At 41.9% G+C, this 21,958-nt stretch overlaps 1 protein-coding gene across 2 annotated transcripts in view; it reads right to left on the bottom strand.

Annotated features, from left to right (window-relative positions):
• The window catches only part of IQSEC1 (IQ motif and Sec7 domain ArfGEF 1), a 174,562-nt gene that overhangs the window by 132,088 nt on the left and 20,516 nt on the right, over positions 1-21,958 (bottom strand). Inside the window, exon 2 of one of the 2 annotated variants that reach the window (XM_042823206.1) lies at positions 18,285-18,329. The exons of the other annotated variant lie outside the window; for it this stretch is intronic. The gene's annotated coding sequence lies outside the window, so the exon portion shown is untranslated. The remainder of the gene's footprint in view (positions 1-18,284; positions 18,330-21,958) is intronic. 2 annotated transcript variants of the gene reach the window in all.

Raw genomic sequence — 21,958 nt, 5'->3', positions numbered from 1 at the left:
TCCCTTCATGACCTTCTCTGAAGTGTTTGCAAATTTAAAAGGATTCCAAGTAATGTAAGAAAGAAGTTTAGCAGCACACGACAAAGTTAAGTCCAAGGTTCACGCAGCAGCCAAGCTCTGATTCACGATTTCCAAGTGATTCCTCTGACTTCCACTCAGATGAACTCAGAGAGAAGCCAGCTCTCCTCATCTGAAGTCTCGAATTACTCCTTTCTTCATGATTTACGAGACTCCTTGTTTACATTATTCGAAAGCCAGAGACGATTATTAGAAGCTGTTCAGAAAGCTACATAGAATATTGCTCCAAGTTGTCAAGAAAGCAAAATCTACCTATGAAGCATCTACACAAAGTTATTATAAATTACTCCACTTGAAAAAAGAAAAAACAAAAATGAAACCAGTCCGGCACCAGGGCCTTAGCAAGCCATTTACTGGAGCTGTAAGACACACCAAACACACACTACATCATATCGCTGAGGCTGAATAAATTCCCAACTGTTTGCAAAATTTCTTGTGTACTGTAATAAACTTTGGAGTGCCAAAAGAAGTAATGAGTCATTTTCCAAAGATGTGTTTGAACTGCTATGATTTTCAGTGGTGAATGTCAGCTGTGACATTCATGATCCAGCCTAGAAATTACATCAAAAATAAAATGACAAAACCTGATTTAAAAACCCCAAACTTATTCACCATGTACGTAGCATTGTCTTACTGCATTGAAACCTCATAGATAGGTATGTGGCAATTGGATTTTGTCTTCGTGTCAACATATAGTATGGTCTTCAGAAAGATCCCAAATCCCATACTTGACACTGCACAATTTCTCAGTGATGATAGGCATTTATGAGCAATATTAAACATCCAGCTTAAATAAAAAGTACCAGCGCGAATAATTTTGCCCTTGGTTTTGGCGGATTAAGTTGAAGTGCACTTCATTTATCACCAACACTTTCAACTGAATTTAAGCCTCAACAGACACATCTGGAATCACCCTGATAGAATTATTATTTTTGTTATTAGTATTGCTATCTTTTATTCACTGAAGGATGAGTCCTTGAAATTCTGCCCCAGTTCTTCAAGACCACCCAGTCAGTCAGTGTTGTTGCTATGACATGACAACTTCCTGAGCTCAGCCCACCAGACCGCATTTGTCTCAGAGGTCAATAGCACAGTTTTCAGGGCTTCTTCTGGATCAAAGAAATCAAATGTGTGTTTATATTATAAAACTTAATTAGGCAAGAAAGTAAGTTCATGCTACTTCTTGATAGAGCCGGATGCTTTTGTAATTAAATGCCTGTTTTCTGTTGCATAACTTCATTCTGTACAAAACCATTTTATCTAGGATCTCATGGCCAGTACCACTAGGCTGAAATAGGCTCTGTTTCAGTGATTTTCTGACAACAATTCCAGGAATAAGTTACTGACAGCTCGTAAAAAAGTTAGAAAAAGTTGCAAGGCATATTGCACATTTTACATCAGTAGACTTAATAGAGAAAAAATCACATAAAAAAACTTAGAGATCTGTTCTTGACATAATCAGTGAGATAGACTTAAATGATGAAGAAAAGCCACACAAGTTCTGCAGACCAGCTGAATCCAATCACTAACTTGCAAATATGAGAGAAGAAGTGCAAGAAATGTACTTCTTACTCTTGATGCACTCTTGGAGTAATTAATTTAGTATAAACAAGCCCATTATGTCTTTAGTATTAAACTAACAGAAGTTATTTTCAGAGTAGCATAAAAGTATCACACATGCTAGTAGTGTCAACTATACCTGCATAAGCATTTATTTCACACATCAGAGTAATTGCTGTGCTTGTACAATGCATTCATTGATTCATACTGAAACATTTTGACATTACCAGCATCCACAGAAATATGATTTTATCTGTTTCTAAGAAATAAATAAAGGCAAATATCATACTCAGATCTACAAGAGCTTTTTAAATACAAGAGTATTAATTACCTGCTTCATTCAAGTTTCTAGAATTTTTAAGTATGTCCAGTGACCAAATGAATTAAAGTGACATGACAGTATCATCAGACAAAGCTGAGATGCAGCTGATGTTTTGCTTTTTTTGTTCTTTTAAATGATTGCTGCAGCTTGATCACATGGATAGTTCTATGAGACAGCAGTGTTTCAGCTGGGTTTGTTCACTAATTCCCAATGCGACCTAGGCAAATCAAGCTAGTCCTCCTCCAAGCAAGCATTTACTCTGCAGGGAATAGGAAGCTCAAATCTGGAATTATTTAGAACGGATAGGCAACCCGCAAAGACAAAATAATATACATGCAAAAAACGCTGAGCACTGTGCAAACCATGAAACAAGCTGACAAATCTAGTGTTTTGGTTCTACAATTAATTCTTGGTTGCAGATAATTGCTGTTTATCCCGGTGTAAACATGAGGAAAAGATTGCTGTGAAATGCTGCTGGAAATGATATTGGAGAGGCATGCTGTAAGGCATCACGAGAGCAAGGAGAGCAGCGCTAGATTTGACCAGCTGCAGGTGTAATGTTATCAGCCATAGCAGATGATTTCTGTATGTACACAGATGTGGAGAATGGTGATTAGCTAAAGCCTATGGCTCATTCTGTCTCTCTGATGGGCTGCCTTTTCAGAAAACATCACCTTCATAGTACGATTAGCACAGAGGGAACAGAGCAGATATTAAAGAAGAAATTGACTAATAACTACTTCTTACTATTAAGGAAAGTCTTATTTGGGAATGGAAGAACTTTTCTAGCAGCAGTAAGACAGACAGTACATCCCTTTCATCTGAGCTGTTCTTTTCCTTTGTTCACAGGGACATTACCATGCCTGAAACAAGACGTAGATTAGCATATCAAATGAATTCACTTCTTTGAAGCCTTGTTTGCTTTTACTGTAGGACAAGTCAAGATGAGCCCCAGCACCGCAGGGGCGTTTTGGCATCATGTCTGCTTTTGACACGGATTTTCCATTTTGTACAACAATCACAATCTATGGTAATGATTCCAGCGACAATTTTCTCCTATATTCACACATTTGGCCAAGCAATCGCAGCCAATGCAGACTGTGGGCTGGTAACAAGAGCTATTTGGAGACAGATGCTGCCTGGCTGGTTTATTATTCCTCTTTGGGTGTGGTAATAAAAACTTCAGTTATCTCTTCCCCTTGAAATGAAACAACAGATTCCATTCATAGGACATCACTGCATCCACCCAGTCGCACTGTGCATGGAACCATGCGTAGTACGAAGCAGAACTCCCCAAACAGATATTCTTAATTTGATTTATTTTTCCCTTCCCATGATACTCCCTGGAAATCTTTACTGAATTAGTCTTGCTTGCAATCATCTACAGCAAAACCCTCACCCATAGCAGTGTCCTGCTATCAGTGTCTCCTCTCAGCTGTCTCCAAACTACTAAGTTGCAACAGGAAGCTGAAAAGAGTGGCTCTGCTGCATTCCCACTTTAAGCACATTGGCCTTTCCAAGGCCACTCATCACTTTAAATGTTTTATTTTCAGTGGATTAATGAAGTGCTTTCCCCTGCATCAGATGGCTGTGTTGTGCCTTGGTTTTCCCACAAGCTTACTTCCATATTTATGCACCAAGTGGGCATACCAACCCTCTTGGAATTGCTTTTCACCGTAACAGGTAAAACAGGTAAAATAATTCCACGCTTCATAAAATACACACATCTTTTAAGGAAGAATCCAGTAATTTTGACAATTGGTAATTCAGACAAAGATAGCACTGTGATACCAGCTTTCCCAGGTGGTTTACAAGAGCTCACCCAACAGCTGAGGCAGCCAAGATGCATCTGCACTGTGCTGTCCCTGCCCCTCCCACAGGCAGTGCTGCGTCTTGCAAAGCCAGCATGAAGGGCTGCCTACTTCTCCATTGCCCCAGCTGCTATTGAGCAGGACCTGAAACTGCAGATGCAGGTGAGCTTGCACCAAGACCACCTGAAAGAGCTGAGACAGACACACTGGCTTTGTTTTGCTGAGTGCCCACAGCTGGAGCAGGGAAATCAAAGCAATTGGAAGGACACCATCCCAAACCTACTGGAAATAAACTCACCAGAAGTTCTCACAGCTTGGCACTTTCAAGCACCTACCAAATGTTTTAGTAACAATACTATGGTACTTTCAATGGTTTTTATTACTAAAAACCCGGTCACTAATAGGTTTCAACAGGATAAAGCACAGTAGTTAAGGAAAAATGTTACTGGAGAAGGGTAGGGAAGGAATGGACAGAAATGAATAAGCATTGGAAGATTTTTATATATAAATATGTTTTTACACTTGAAAAAAAAGCTGCTCCAAGCAAAGATGTAACAAGGTACATGAAATGCTATTTGAAAATGCTAGAGCTAAGATTCCTTTAGAAGCTGTGTGTGGTGTATTAGAGTGATATTAATAGAAAGGCGATGCTTAATTTGGAGGCTCACATTCTGTTATTCTCCCTGTCTCCTCAGATTCATTCCTGCTTTGCACAGAAGTCTGCACAACAAGCAGTGCTCAAACAGGGGGGTGAGTTGAGCAAGCCAAGCCTCCATCACACAAGTCATGGGGAAGGGCTCAGAGAAACTGAGCAGATATGGTGTCCTGGGTGATCTGCTTCTGGATAAAGTCCCATACGCCGGATGCATGCGTCACTTTCCACATGACATGTCTACAGCTAAGGTCATCTTACTGCCTTAACTGTATGAGGTTAATACAGCGTTCCAAAGAAGAGGGGAAAAAGCATATTGAAGTCTTCATGAGTGAAGAAGGCATTTGCTCATTTTCCTGAAGTTTCTACCAAGACAAAATGATCAGAAAACAGAATTTAACAGCATTTCTATTATTAAGTAGATTATATTTACAGGGCATTTAACAAAAGGAAATGGTGAGTGCTGGAGTTAGCAACCGTTCCTGGTTGTCAGGAGAATTCCAGATTTATTTTTAACTTAGGTAGAGCTGCCTTTATACAACAGTTATTACCAATTAAGGAGTTAAAGGAGTCTCCATTTTATTTTATTTTGTAATAATAAAAAGCAGTCCGACTTCTTGGGCAACTCTGGATATCTTTAAACTCTTAATCTGTAACAAGGCAACGTTTTCCTTTAATAGGGTAAGGGGTTTAGATATAATACAATGACTACATTTCTTCCTTTGCCTTCACTGGATTTTCTTTCCCTGCATTTAAGCCTCCTTTCCAATTTCTCAGATGTTCCTAAGGGCATACAAAGCACCATGTTTTCTGGGAGTTCGCAGCAGTGACAGACACGTACCAATCCTTCTGTGGAACAAAGTCAGCACGGTTTCGGCATTTTGCTAAAGGGCATCTCAGCCCAACAAGCTGGCAGGCCTGTGCTGCCCAAGAGCCCTCCAGCACCCTTCCAGCTGCAGCTATGAACAGATTCCTCGTGTGCCCAGGCCTCCACCACACTCCCAACACCCTTTTCTGTGACTTAATCTTGGAAGACTATCAAAGGAAGCTCAGAAAGCTTCCAATTCATGTAGGCTCATAGCCAAATGCACAATTAAAATATGACAGCCCCAGGGTCTGCCCATCCATCAGATGCATTTAAACACAGTAGAGACCAGACACTGAAAGAGAAAAGCCTGGCACACAGCAGGCTCTCAAGGGGCACAACTAAATGGCAGACATCGCCAACAGCACATCTGCAGGAGTCCCAGCACACCACACACCGAGGTTCTTCAAAGTCCTGACACAAATCTCGGATTGTGGAAGGTAGAAATCCACACAAATGTGAAGAATGCAGAACGTGATCACTCTGAGTTGGGTCCTGGCTGAAAAATGCTTTTGGAAAAGACCAATGCTCCACCACTTACTGCAGAGGCAGAGAAAAGGCACACATGCAAAGAGCCATCTCCATTCCACAGTGCACATTATCAGTTACAGCAGTGGTGACAGGAGACACACAGCCCTTTGTATTTGCACAGGATTTTTGGCAGTCAGCAGCACTAAAGACCCACAGCAGACTTCAGTGAAGTCAGGGCATGGAAAGGTAAGGGATTCCGAAAGATGGCTGTCCACTGCATAGGAAAGAAGAGCATCCCAGAGAGCTTAGAAAAGCCAGGAATTTGAATAGAAGGTACGTGGGCAAAGCAGTTTGAACACTTTCATGATCACTGTCAGACACGTGGTAGCATTAATTGCACTGAAATGAAGGGTACAACGACACTAAAAAGTATTTGGGGTGTTTTAATTTATTGGCTTGAAATCACTACTTCCCTGAGTGTAGACAAGGCATTTTCATATTTTATTTATTTACTCAATGGCTTTCTTTTCATCATTTTTATGCTGAATATGGGAATGCTGCAATCTGCGCCTTTTGCTGGCTGTGCTTCAGGAGGATGTTGGATTTGGGGGATAAAGAGGAGGAGAGAATTGTGTGCTCTCAGCTGCTCTGTGATTGCATAAACACTGCCAGCATCAGCCTCCTGGGAGAGCTGTGCTATAGGCACTATGACTCAGTCCTGCTCTGGATGAAGTCACTGTCAAGCAGAAGCAACTATTTGTTTCTAACAACATATATGGTGAACTCCAAATGCAAGTTCAAGACAACTTCAGTTACTTATCCCACAACTCTGCTATGACTTGGTTCAAGACAGATTGCAGAGGAGCTCATAGTTCAAATGAGAGCCAGAAGTAAAGCAAACCAGCTGACATCGCTGTCAGTGTGAACAAAAGAAATGCTTGTTCTCATGAACAAGAACACAAAGATTTATTTTTCTTGCTCGCTGTTGGTGAGATTTGTCACTACTGTACAGCTATTGTTTCCAGGGATGTAAGATCACAATAGGTAAATAACGTATCAACAGCCTTTATCAAATCTTATTTCAAATAATGGATTTAAAAATAGCATTCCCTTTACCTAAGTAGTAGCACATGACCACTGAGACAGGTGTCTGTCGTTTATGCTGTGCTTTACTTAAAGGAGGGAGCCCTGCTCCTTGCGTCCCAGCAGCCGCATTGTCTGACACATTGAAGCCATCCCACATCATCTATAGGCAGAGTCCATGCTGTCAACACCAGAGGTGAGGAACAAAGACTATCAAAGCACTTTTTTTTAAATAATTCTTTTTGGCAAAGTACCTAGAAGACAATCCTGACATAGATCACTTAAAGCACATACGCCACCGTTGGAACTGCATCTAAATCAGGACTGGCAATTCATTTAATGGCTTCAAACACTACAAATTTGTCTTGGATAACAGAATAACAAAGAGGATGAGCCCAGAACTGCAGGAGCCCCGCAGAGCTTGATGCTTGATATTAGAGGGGCTTAAGCAGCTTCTGAGACTCAGTTACTTTGTGACATTCTGGTATAGCAGCAATAAGCTGCGCCTGCCACGGAAAAGTTATGAAAGTGTTTTCTCTTATAATCATCACTGAAACATCCTAGTGGGACTGAATCATGCACCAAAATATAGACCTGCTCTTGCCTGGAGATGGGCTTAAGCACATGATTCAGTCTATCCTGAATCACAGTGCTGGCACTGCCTGCCCCAACTGGAGACCATCAGAAACAATCCAGCTAATTCCTGCTTCAAACAACCTGCCATCCCTCCTGACCTGAGTCCATTGGGGTGGCTGCAATCAAAGACTCCTGCCTCCTTTGGGTGAGCAAATTGTAAAAAAGAAAAAAGGAAATGAAGAGGTCATTTTTAAAAATTATTTTTTTTTTTTTTTTTTTTAGTATGTCCTCATCTTTAAAGAGTATTGCAAGAAGCGAGAGGAAAATCCTGAGAAAAAAACTCCCCCTCCCAAAGTACAGGTTGCAATCATCTTCACTGGCAGACAATTCTTCTCACCTTATGCTTTCTCTTTGATGCAATGCTAGCAGTAACAATTTCCCACACGGGCCATTACACACCAGCTGGCAGAAGCACAGCATGATGCATCTCCCAGCTACAGAAATCTTCACTTCCACACGTTAAATCTGAAGTCACGTGGTTTTATAATAATTCTCCAAGTAAGCACAAGACATCCATCCTCAAAATCACACAGCAACCCTACAGTGATTTGTTCATCTTACACTTAATCTACTATAGAAATTCATCTCCACACTTCTAGTATTTGTATTCAAAGGATACCAAAGCCCAGCATGTGAGGGGTTATAGCACTGACCAACACACAGCCACTGCTAAAGACAAAGAGCTGAAATTTGATTTCCTTAAATTAACGAATTACCAATCATTTCCATACTGGTTCTACCTCCATGTCCCAGCTTGCTCTACGCAATCTGCTGTCCCTTGGATAAAAGCAGTCTGTTTGCTCAGGTATGTGAGCTTGGAGGCAGTGGCACAGTTAGCTGGGCTGAATTTTGGTTTGTGAATATGCCATGCCCTGGCTAGGGAAGCCACAGCCAAAGTTAAGAAGTAGGCTAAAAGCACAGTTTGTTTTGTCCTATTTCTCACTTTCCCCATGCTCAGAAAATATACCTGACTGAATTCATTCTTACAAGGGACTGAAAACTGCACAGAAGCCCTGGAATGGGTGTCTGCCCTCAAATGGGTTTCTTGTCAGGAATGTCACACACACAGCTTGGAACAGAGTTTTGGAATTGCATTTCTGCTTTGAGTACCTGGCTACATTAAGAAACTGCACCTCAGAAGGCAAAAATTGTTCTGTTTCTACCCTGTCCCATCCTCCAGAATTGCTGCGTTCTTGCCATGTCCCAGCAGGCACTGCAAGCACAGGGAGGGACACACTTGTCCTGTACCTTTCTGTGCTCCCAGATCTGGACAGCAGGGACAGCCCTCCTCTCTACAGCCTTGCTCTCAGGGAGCTGAGGAAGACCTTCCCAGCCAGGTGCATGGAGAGCAGACCCTGTAGTGGCATCCACTCAGCTGTCTGATTCAGGCAACAGGCTTGATCCCATAAGACATCCCTGAGTAACAAAATCCAAAACCACAACTCGACTTCTGAAATACAGCAGCATGCCACAGAGCTTCTGAACTGACAAGAAGCATTTACTTTAGTTCTCACCATTGAGCACAACTGAAAATAGAAGCCATGCTCTCCTCAGACAGGCCACAGAAGCGAACAGAAGAGCAGTCCCACTGCTTGCCATGCTGGCTGGCTGTGCCCTGCTGGGCTGGGTGAGTGCATGAGGAGTGACAGGCAGAGCTCACAGGGCAGAGGCATCCCGCAGCAGCAGCAATGAGCCTTGAGAGGGCTCTTGCACAGCCTCCCCACGCCTGCCCTGAAGTCACTTGCTGTCATACCACCGCTTGCACATTGCGAAGGCCTTGGTGCTCAGTACTGCTTCCTTGGCACACAGGCACTTCCCTGACCTGGCACTGCACCTCTGCACGTGAAGCTGTGGCCAATTCCAGGAGACACTGGTGGCAGAAGGAACGTCATGCAGAGATGTCTGAACTCTCTGGCACTTGCTTTCCCCTTCATCCAGGTGAAACAGAGGGCAGGCAAGAACCCTATGTAATACTAACCATTCAACAAGTAAGCCTCACACGAAGGAACTGTCCATTGAGTCCTATTTTGGCTATCTTATTTCATACATAAAAAAGGAAAATGTATATACATGTACACAAAAACCATTTTGGCTCTTCTCCAAGAATCTTTTAGACAGCTTACAACTGCTGGCAGAAACTAATTCAAAGTAAGTCTAAAGAAAGTGCTTTTTTTCTTTACTTCTTTTTTTTTCTTTTTTTGTAAGTGGTCTTTCTTGCATTTTGTTTCTTTATTCATTCTGTACCATTTGCTTTCCTCACTCATTTGTCATTCTGCCTTAATCAAGAAGTTATTTTGTTTAAAATGTGAGAAAGTTGAAACTTCAATTCCCCTTTCTTGACAAGAACACATGACAAGAATAAGGTACTTCTATCTGATATTTACATGCTTAGGCTCTTTTTACTTCTGTTCATACAAACGCACTCCAGGAGGAGAGTTCAGATGCGTGCAAGGTTTGATAATAAACAAATTACTGTCTGGAAGGATGCAAATGGAAAGTCCTTAGGTACTGCAGAGGTTTCCATTAGGAGATGCAGAATAACCCTAGGGTAAATCATTTGCAACAAAGATGGGAGGTCGCCAGGAATCCAAGACATAAAGCTTAAGTTTAGTTGTATTTGCTTGCACCAAAACTGTCTGCCTATGTTTCTTATTTTACATGGATTCTCAGCGAGGAAAATACACAATGGACTGGGAATAGGTTGGAACTTTTTTTGGCCTAAAAATGAAACTTGTGAAAAGCTGTAATAGAATAAAGCTATCCTTTGAAACTTCAGCAGCCAATGGTCACAGATGAAGGTCCTATATTACTCAATGCCAGAAAGTGGGGGCACCCCTTAAACCTTGAAAAAGGTTGGAATGGTTCCCTTTTCCAGCCTCCAGTCACTGCATGAAAAATTCAGCTGCAATTAGCATTTAGTACAAAGCACTTTCTGTAGGCTGACAATAGATAGTCAGACCACAAAGTGTACATAACAAGAACAGAATCCTGTTTTAAATTGCATGGGTTTTGTTAACAATGAAAATCTCTCCACTTTTCCCCCCAGAAAATTCAGAGACATACAATTGCCATTGGTAGTGTAAATCAAGAGTAAGAAAACAGAAGTTTAGATTAAAAAACAGTGATCTAAGTTCAGGGACACGTTAAATGGAATTGCTTATTTTGCTGTTCCATTAAATAGGCAAGCTGAAAGCATCTGACATCCAGTGCTATTCTTTACGATCCCTATTCACCATCAATCATTTAGGCTGTACATCAGGCCCGCCTCAGTGAAGCGCCCATTGCTCTGAATGACGGTGATGTGCACTTTACACCAAGAGGGAAATGAAAGATGAACTATTATATTACTAAATATCTCTGAAAAAAAAAAAGAAGGATCTTTGCATTATGTAAATTTTCATGACATTTCAATTAATCTCGGTGCTATTTGCAGTCTGTAAACTACACAACACAAGCTACTGTGCCTAAGGATTAAGTATCAGACAGAGAGTAAAGTACCAATCGAGTCTTAACTGAGGTGATTTGACTCAAAGTAAATGGTGAAACCAAACAGCATCCTCACCTTTCACATCTGCAAGCAGAGACAAAAGTGGCTGATAATGAAAGCAATAAAAAGGCAGCTTTACAACCTTTGTCACAAGTTCTGATTAATTCCCTACCACTCCCTTTTCCCGAGTACATCTGCCTTTCAGCAGCAGAGCAGCACAGTGAGTAAAAGCTCCGAGGGCATCGTGTGCGGCTACACAGTCCTGAAAGGAATGTCTGAGTTAACGTTTTCTTACCTTTTATAGAAGCCGTGGAGAGGCTGGAGACACAGGAACTGCCAGTAATCCAAGCAGAAGGCCTTTAACTTCAGCATTTTCAAAGAACTGTACTGCAGCAAGCGGATCCTGCAGCTAGATTTTAACACCACGAGTACCACGAGTCTTCTTTTTGTTTTGATGTGAATGACTTCAAGCCAACGCAACGCACCGCTCCCCTTATTGCTGCACACAAGCGTTTCTAAGTGCTGGCGGTGCGGCAGCCGGCGCACATGGCACAGCACCTGCACGGCACAGCACCCACTTCGATACAAAGAGGCAGCGCACAAAGGCTACGGCTCGCAGACGCTCTTTGATCCCCACTGCAGTTTATCTTCCCCAAAGTGTCCGATGCCACCGGCTAGCTGCTGTTACACACAAATCCCGCTTCTCCTTTTGGCTATTTTAGGCCACTCGGATGGCCCTCCGGACAAATAACGCGTCTGCGTTCCAGCTAAGGCTGCAAAAGGATCTTTGCAAAGCATCCTGAGAGCTTGCAGAACTTATGAGAAGACAAGCAATTATCTCAATCAACCTCACAACTGCCTGTAATCACAGCAGCGCTATGATCCCATCACACGGGAACGGCAGTCCCCCCGCTCCTTTTTTTTTTTTTTTTTTTGTTGTTGTTGTTGGTCAAATAAAGCAGCACACAACTCCGCACATCAGCTCCTCCCGTGTAAACCACACCAGCCCCATTGTCTGCCAGCACCTATGAGAACTGTGGGCTCCTTATGACGGGGAAAAAAAGACCAAAACCAGCCCCCAAACCCGAAGCGCAGACCCTCCCCCCTTCCGTCCCCCCGCCCCCCCATCTCCCCTCCGCACCGCGCCGCTCTCAGCGCGCAGCAGCGCCCGGCGCAGCAGCCCGGCGGGGCGCGTTGCCGGGCAGCGGCAGCACAGCGCGCCCCCAGCAGCGGGCAGCCTCGGCCCAGCGGGCACTTGGCTTGCACTTAGAATCTCCGGCCAGACGTGCTAAAAGCACAGAGCTTTTGTTCTGAAGGGACGGCTGTCCAAACTGCTGTTCTGTCTTTAATAGAATACCCAGCCGATTCTCCCACTTTTCCGTTCCCTTCGAGCCCACAGCAGGTTCTCTCCTCGCGGGGTGCCCGGGCAGGAGCTCACGCAGGGCTTATGGACGGGAATGGCTTTAGAAGCAAAGCAAAGCACATGAGCCCTGCTGGACACTGACCAGGTCATATGCCCGTCGCTCTGCCAGAATCACCTTTCCTGAAAGTACAGTTTGGGTGAGGTTTGAAAGTCATTAATAGGAGCCACTGGGGGTACTGCTCACTATCAGTAGAGGGAAGGAATTCTACACGAATAACAGAACCAAGGGCAAAACCCAAGGAAACATATGAAACAGAACTAAACATCTCTTCTGTTGTGCTTTCTTCTTTTTTACTATCTTTATGCTGTTTAAAAAGAAGACAACCAAACTGCTGAGGCTTAACCAGAGTCCCACCAAGAGAGCAGGCACATCTGAGCCCCGCAGGGCCATGCAGGGCAGTAATTCAGGACCCTTTGGGTCTGCCTTTACTCACTGTCACCATTTAGTGCCACAGGCACCTTGCAATTCCCTGAAACACAGTTGTGGAAGGGTAGTCGAAATGAAACTATAAGTTAGCTGCTTCTTTACTTTGAGGAAACCACTGATCCCTACTCAGATATGTTATGCTTAGGCAACAACCTTCAAACATTTGCATGTCACAATTTCTTTTACTTCCCTTGAAACAGACTGTACAGAACAGGATGGGTGGAGGGAATGAATTGATCACAAAGAAACACCTAGCAGGAAAAGAAAGAAGCACATTTCATTTGCATCTTTAAAAAAAAAAATCTTAAAAAACATTCCCTTAAAAACAACCCCCAGCCCTTGCCTGGTGCCTGCACTCGCTTTCTGGGATTTCTTTCACACCAGCAGAACACTGTTGAAGTGATTCCCAAGAAAACAACTGCTTGCATTTAATAAGCCAGCCCGCTAACAATATAACACACACCATGAGATTTCCAGCCTGCTTTTCTTCCTGCTCTCTCATTCTCCTGGGCTTCAGTAGCTTGGCGGTTTTCCAGAAAGTGATAGCATCAAGCTAAATGTTACATTTTCATATCAAAATCTTCCAACCCAGTGTTCCATCCCTAATATAGGCCTATGCTTTAAAGGGACAGTTTTATTTGAAGGGGAGCTGAGCAAAAGCCCTGTGGGATCCTGTGCCTGCTGGCGCCTCCCCAGTGTCCCTGCTGTTGAGCTCTGACTTTGGCTGAGATGGCACTTTCCCATTTTGGTGGTGTTTGATGGCAGTTACTGCTTGTAACGGACCAAGAAAATAACATGGAAACCTTATCCTCTTTTAGAACAAATGGATGGCCAGAAAATGCTTACCTTTGAGGTTTTCCCTATCTGAACATTCTTCTGTCTGAACTTCTTGAGATTCCTCAAGAAACACCCCGAAGCAGCAAGGAAGGACTTGCTCCATAACCAAAACCAGCTACTCTCAGGATCAAGAAAGAACGGGAAAGCCATACAGAGACAGTTAACCTCATGAGACATCATCTGAAGTTTTAATGCCCAAATGATACTTCTGATAAAACACATCCTTTAACTATTCACATTGCAAAGCGATTTCTTTCTGTCCATCATACACTTTACTGGGAGAAAAAAAAAAGAAAAAAAGGTATTTGTCACCTTAATTGCTTGCTTCTAAACACTGGACTTCTAGTGAGATAAAGCCATGTACCCATGAATTTTCTGACAGCAACCAACACTGATTATACTGCTCTGCATGCAGACAAAATGCTAATTAGGGCTTTTGCAAATGAAAAGCACCATGTTCTCAACACAGTCTTCATTTTCACTTGTCTTCCATAGGAAACCAACAAAGAAAATTGAGCTTCATCTCACGCTTATGCCAGTATAAAACTAGTTCTTTCAGAAAGACGTTTACTGCTACCCTTGACTCAGAATTCCCAGGCCTAATAGGGCAGTAATTTCTGGCTGAGCTGCAGCGGTACCACAAGTGAGCAGCATGCTGGAAATGTTTGTAGTCATTTAGAGTTTAGCTAAGGAGAGGCAGCTCTGGCAGCACTGTACTGAAGACTCTGACAACTCTTTCAAAATGAGCCACTAAAATAAAAAAGGCAAGATAAAACATACAGTGTAAAGTCCCATTTTTAGGGATGGCTGCCTTAGCAACCTGGGAGGCTGAAGTAAAGCTGTCCTCCGATGAGGGAGCATGTTGTATAAAACAAACCCACTATAAAGTCAGTGCAGGAAAATCAACTTCTCTAGCTACATGATCTTTAATTCTTGATAAAATACGTACACTCAATTGTCATACATCTTTAGTTACTTACACCCTTTATCATGATATGACAGGAAGAATCCTGAAAATGTTTTACTTGTGTGGAAGTCTACCTGTGTTTCTGTCTACTTACAGAGTACAGAAACAGGAAGCCTGCAGCAAGAGAGCTGTTTTCCATAAGTCCTTCCTGACTCCAGGACAGGGTATGTCTGTAGGCACAGACAAGAACTTCAAGCTAATGATTCATAGGTTGTGGAGCTCTAGCATGTCATGAGAATAAGATCACGAGGTTCCCATAGTAATTCCATGACATTCATTGTGCACACCACATTGAGGAGCAAGGATTGTACGAAGTATAGTTAACATCAGATTTTGTGCAAATGAATAGGCCCTGAAGTAGCTTCTTCAAGGCCTCGGTTTATAGAATATAGTGGCATGTACAGCCCCTGTATGCTGCAGCCCTTTCTTGATAGTGGAAAACAAATACTGTTCATGTGAAAGTGAATGGGAAGGTTTCCTAGGTTGCTCCTAAAAAAAAAAAAAAAAAGAATAAGGGATGTTTTCATGTTAGAGGCTCTGCAAAACCAGACCTCTCTTTTAGGATCTTTGATGCATATCTGGGTGCCACATCAGCAAGAATCCCTTCCTGACTGGAGAAAATGGAAAGAGAAACATGAGCAGAGCTCTTGGGCTCTGCTGCACATTGTAACACCCAGATGCGATGGGGATGTGTGAAGAATCAGGGAAGAAGCAAAGGTTCTCTCTGCCTTCTCTTTACTCAAGAGGAAGCTCGGCTGCCTACATGTGCTCTGACAAGTTATTTTGCTTCACAGAGATCTTTGATTTATTCAGCTTCCCCACAAATTATTACTAATTGCCACTTGACATTATTCTTCATTCTTGGTTACTAAAGCTTTTGAAATTGGCAAAGTTTCACAAGAATAGTAAGATATTTGCTGTTCTGTTTCTGAATGTCTGCTCTCTAAACAGATCAACACTGGTTGATCATTCTGTTACAGAAGATGATAAACAGGCCACAAAAATGTGAACATCTGAAGTAGGTGTGATAATACGACAGAAGACTCTCCTTGGTTCAGGAATCAAAATCTTTTCAGACACCAGCTGAAAGCTGATAGAGGACCACTCAAAATATCTGGAAAGTATACTGTGTGCAGTCTGAAAATGTTTGTGCAAAACATGGTATGCATATATAGCATGTCATTGTGTACAGGTTTTTCTCTTCTCAATGGACAGAAGCCCTTTTCCACATTAGCCTTTCTTCTTTACAACACTGGACTCCTTTCTCATCTCCCAGCTGTATAACTTCCCAGCTGACAGGCAGAATACAAGTGCAGTCTACACAGATCCAGGGGAAATAAGTAATCTGTTGGGTGGGGAATCTATGCACAGCTGAAATGAAGCAAAATAAGATATCCAGGTCACAATGTTCCACAGAAGCCAAGATCTAGAAGAGTGGCTTTAATTGGGCAAAACTTACCTTGCTGATGAAGACTGGAACTTGATGAGCATTATGCAAGAAAAGTAGCTTAGAAAATTTTTTTTGCTCGATAGGATGCTAGATGGATTCATATTAACTGATACCTTCTGTTCCACGGGTCATTCAAAGGAAAATTATTAAAAATTATTCTCTTTAATACTGCCTAATCACAGCTTCAGAACAGGCTTATTCTTACTCGACCTACTGAAGTCAGTTAGATTTTACACACTGTTTCTTCAATTATTTTACCCTAGGAAAGAAATCATTGTTTCTGTTGATGACATCTGGAAGATTCTTTAATGTCTCTTCTATGACTGCTTTATTTGAAAGTTTCTAAGTGTCATAACATTTTTTCACTCATAGTTAAAAAGCAGCATTTTCACTCCCTCATTTGATAACTACAAGATATTTCTTTCCCGTTCTCAAAATTCAAAAGGACTTTTCACATGCAAATACATCTACTGCCAAATTATTTTTTATGAGGACAGTTCTGTAAAACAACATGCATTCTCAAAATCATTTATTTGCATTAGCATAAGAACACAGAAGTTTTATGGAAGTGCATGGGATAAAGAGGGAAGTCTCGAAACCTCGACTAACTTGCAGCTTTTCTTTTTTTCTTTTTTTTTTAGAAGGTAGAACATAGGCTAGAATAATAAACTTTTGTTTGAAATATAAAGAAGTGCAATCAAGGATTCCATACCAGTTTGCATCACTCTGCTGCAGGCTTAAGAAAAGAATGCAACCCACTGAATGCATACTAATGAGACCAAGGCCATCAAAATTAGCAGTGTGAGTGAAACTTTATGATTTATGGGGCCACACAGCAAGGGCAGAGGCCACATTTGGTGAATAGTAAGTACTGCAGTCTCTTTTTTAGGAAAATAAAAGAGAAAAAGAAAATATTCACAGGTTTGTACAGTGCTTAGCAACTTAAAACCATTAAATCACTACATTTCCTAGGTAAGCATGTATTTGCACTCAAACTAAAGCTATACACTTTCCCACCGAGTTTAACCTGTTCTCCCCAATTCTTCCTCATCTCCACTGACATCCTCCCACAAAAAAAAAATCATTATAAAGAAAAGCATTGTAATAAAACCTGCTGTTCTCACTAAGGTTTGCCTAGCCTGGAATAAAGATGGCAGCAATGCTTTTCTCTGGGATAAGGTTCCCAGAGCCAGGTAAGTCAAACCAGCTACAAGGTTCTTGCTCAAGTAAGATTTCAGAAAGGCTGATGGGAGTGGAAAGCTGCTTCCTGCATTGTCCTGCCACACAAGGAAACAGCATGCTGTCAAACCGGGTGCTGGCAACAACATTGCAGTCAAATCTGTATGTTGTCCACTGTGACTATGCTGAAGACAAAGGTAATATTACTCACAGGAGCTCGTGGGCATTTTTTAGGAAGTGGCAGTAAGGCACGCGCTTCACTTCCAGGATATTGTACACTGGGAGATGAATGAGAGAGAGAGGGCCCATATATTTGCATAAGGGTAAACGAAGCAGTTCCCAGTAACGCTGTGTCCAGGCAAACTTAAAACTATACAATATGGAAAAGTTTGCATCCTCAAAAGCAAACACCTTGGAAAGGAAAACATCTACCCAACAACTGTCAGTTTGGGAGAAAAGGACTTTGCCCCTAATTAATCAAAGGAAGCTTACGAGTGATGCACACTTTAATGTGCAGCTATGACAGTAAAACATCCAAAGTGCCCATCTGATATGCAGTGTTAAAAATACTAGCATTTTTTTCTTAACTGAGTGATCAAATTTCAGTCACTGTAATGGATTCACGTGGCCCTAATTTCTTAACTCTCACTTGTGATTGTATGAAAACACAAAACAATTTAAAAACAAGTAACATTTAAACAAAATGAGTACTGTTATTGAACTGCTAGGATGATCTGTTTAGCACAACTTAGGTTTATAAAAGTCTGAGAGAGATTGTTTTGCCATGTGCATGCACAAGCACGCCCCCTCTCTGTCCTTCAAGGTCCTCTGAGAGCAAAACCACAGTGCTGAATTTAAGTTGGAAACTGTGAAAGAAAGAGTTATCCCAAACTTAAACAAAAACCTGAATGCTTGGTCAATATGCCTTCACTAATTACACATTGTAAGATAAAGTTATGTGATGTAAAGCTGATACAGATTGGAGTTCACTGCTACTATTCCAAACCTAAAATGAACAGTCACACTGCTACAGTACCTGAGCGGATCGGTGGAGATGCTGCTTCCTGTTTCCAGTGAGGTCCTGAGATGATAGCAAAAGAATAAAATTATAAAATATTAAGGCAATTTTAAAAAATTGTCTTCATTTTTTATAGACTTTATACAGTACCTAGCATGACATTAAATATAGTTTGCAAAAAAACAAGAACCAAACAAGCATACAAAAAACCCAGCAGCTATTTCCTATTCATTAGTGAAAGGGGAATTAAAGAAGCATCTTTAGGCAAAAAGTGATCAAATATGACTGACAACACTTGGCTACATGAATACCTGACCAAGCTGTACTGCATTAATTATTATAGTAAACATTTCCAGAGCCTCTCTTCTGTTTTCAGGCTTGCACTGTGTGCATTGGCAGTCAAATCTCAGCTCAATCCACCTGTGACAGTACAGCAGAACCTTGCAATAAACCAACATAGGTAGTACAGCCTTCCTTACAAAACGTCAAAAAGCTTTACACTGTTGAAATTTTCAGGCCACGCAAACATCTTTGGAGCTGTGAGCTCATTCCCCAGCAGACACACCTGCATGTTGTTTGCTGGGACCCAGCCCAGAGCACACGCTGCCCTTCAGCACACTGTGAAGCTGATTGTTGATTTAGGTATGTAATTTCAAGATCCAGAAAGTGTCCTCGCCCCACTTCCTACTGGCTAAGAGGAACCTCAGAATAGGACAGCACACAACCAAATCACAGTCACAGAACAGCACTGCAGCTCACAGCACGTGCTCACAGCCACACTGCTTTCATCCTCAGTACATCTACTACACAAAAATAACAGTGGCACACAACAGGGAGCTGGGTGAAGCTCTCCTGTGAGACTCTTATGCGATTTTATTCTCCGGTAGCTTCTCTCACACCAGGAAACAGATTTCTTGCATGCATTTACGTGCATTTAACAGAACGGTCAGCCTTCAAATCCTCGGGCTTCTCTCTCCAGAAAGGCAACTACAGTTGCTGCAACAATTCCCAAACAATTATTGCAGCAGGAAGTTTTAAGATACAAAGTACAGAAGTGACTGCAACTGCACTGCTGTTTAAATAGCAACACTTTAACACGAAGCACGGCATTAGTGATTAAACTTGCTCTCATTGTACATCACTTTAGGTTTATTATAAACATCCATATGACAAAATCAAATTTTTAGAGTAAAAACAAAACAGAATTTCCACAGGCTATAAAGAGATGCTAGCTGAAGGCTCACAATGAACTTTCCACCATTATGTTAGGTACCATTTTAAATAGCCATTTGTACTTATCCATTTCCATCCCTTACCTAAGCTGCCATTGGTCAGCTTCTCCTCTGGCAGTCGTGAACGTGTAGGGTTACAGACGCTTACACAATTAGCTTTAGAATTGCCTTCATTATATTTACCGAGGTTATTTGTAAATCAATTGCAAGCCTTCAGTTTTAATACCAAGGTTACGGGTATGCTTACACACAGCAAGAGGGCTGTGCGAGAGGAGGTGGCCATGGGCACAGCCTGCACAAGAATCAGCTGCACAGGAATGGAAACGAATCACGCTGCCCAAATAACTGCAGTGCAGGCAGAGATTTAAAACAGACGTGAGGAGCTTTTCCCACCCTGTAATTTGTTTGCTCTCAGAGTTCAGGATCTGTGAATACCAATGCACTTTGATGGGTTGGTTTACACGTGCTGGCTATTTGTTCTTTTAACAGTTGGGAAGGGTGAACCTAATTTCTTTATAATTAAGTTTACTGCTTAACAATCTGCCGTCCAAGTGCCAACCTGCTCACCAGATGGACTTTTTGCCTCACTGTTAGCAAAGATTCAGAAACATTCTCTGAACAGTTCTAGCCCTTATTGCTATAAGTAAATCCTGACGAGACTCTGTGCGTGGTGACAATGCACCATGCATAACAAAGAGATGGTAATGACACAAGGCCTGGCTGATTAGCCTCCACGAATGCAGCTTTGATTGTGCCAAGTGACACTGAGCACGTCGTGACCTCGGGGACTCCTCGCACAATCACAAGGAGCAGGATTACAGCTTCATTGGGAATACCTTGTTTTCCATCAGAGGGCCCCCTGCGGTAAGGCTCCCCAACAAATGTCAGGAGATGCAGATCTTTCTGAACACAAGGAAGAGAGCTCAGTTTCCACAGCAAAAACGCTCATCTTGAGGCCACCCCCAAATGTGGCTAAAAGGATCTGAATTTATTGAGAGTTTTCCAGAAATCTGTTGCCAATAGTGTCGTGCTGTGCTGTTAGCAACAGTGTTTGTGCACCTGGTAACTGCAGTTAAGAACACATAATGCTACAGATCTAATTGATTTGGCAGCTAGCAGCCATAATAGCTGCTGACACACTTGGGCTTAACCCAGACTTGGGTCTGGTGGGTGCTGGGCAGTGCCATGCCATGCAGGGTTCTGGGCAGAGCAGTGCCCAGCCTGGGAAGGTCTCTGTGCTAGAGAACTCCCACCCACGTACAGTTCACTTCTTCAGTCAGACAGATGAGCAGCCCAATGGGGAAAGGCTTAGGACTGGCTTTCTGAGCTGAAGATCTGATATAAACATAATATCAAACACAGGAAAGGTTACTTAAACAGGATGGAAGTCACTGGATGGGAACAACCAAATAAATCACAGTTTCAGAGGAAGAAAGAAACCAAGAATTACGCTGAGGTGAGCTGTACACCCAGGCAGAGCTGCAGCAGGACCCTTAACCTGGTCACCTGCACCAAAGTCCAGCTCACCTCTGTGAGATGTCTCAGGAGCAGGCTGATGGCATGTGGGGCAAAGTTTTGTGGCCAAGAAAAAAATGACAGCAGAGATGGGAAAAATTAGGCGTAAAATCTATTGAGACATTTAAATTTTGGGGTATACAAAGCCAGTTAATTTCCAACAGATTCACAGAATACTCTTAATGCAATCACACAATCAGTCTTTTATACTAAAATCATATATTAGCTTTTGGTTCTTTCTGAATACTGTACAAAAATGAAAAATTGATTTAAAACATAAAAGCAACCTGAAACCTAAACACGGTACCACTATGCTACAGCAAACAAAATGGATCATTTACACGAAGTGATTTCAGGATTGCCTGCTTCAAGAATATCTGAAAAAAAAATCTATTTTGTTTTGATTTTTTTTTTTTTTTAAGAAAAAAAAGCTAGATACGAGCTATAAAGAAAAAGGCAAATTTAACAACCCTATTTGTTCACTCATAATAGAATGAACTCCAAAATTCAGTACATTTGTCCACCAGAAAAAAAAAAACAACCACAAAACAACCATACTTTAAAACAAAGTAAAATCATATTATACTTGTATTTGCCCAAGGAAGTGGCTGAAAATTGAGCTAAGAGACTTAGATTCCCACCAAAAAGAAGGAAACCTACTGCAGAGCAATCCAGCATTATCAGGAAAATGCTGTAAGCAACCCTGTAAGCAGTTTTGTGTTTGTTTCCATGGAATTTAAAAAGCTCTTCTGGGTAAGAGGCAAGGAAATCTGTACCAGTGCCACTGATGAGTCAGTTGAATGACATCTTCATACAAGTACTTAACATTTCAGAGAAAAGGGAGAGGAATCTTTGCATGAACTGGAACTAAAGCTAGCACAGAGGGCTACAATTCAGCTGGATTCTTTGGAGCTAACATGGTCAGCATGAAACTTGAAGAATGCT

The sequence above is a fragment of the Centrocercus urophasianus genome, unplaced genomic scaffold (assembly GCF_019232065.1).
Source record: "Centrocercus urophasianus isolate 14NV4802_14NV808 unplaced genomic scaffold, USGS_Curo_1.0 seq_22, whole genome shotgun sequence".
NCBI lineage: Eukaryota > Metazoa > Chordata > Aves > Galliformes > Phasianidae > Centrocercus > Centrocercus urophasianus.
The sequence above is the reverse complement of the archived record's forward strand: the minus strand, read 5'-3'. Positions and strand labels throughout refer to the sequence as shown.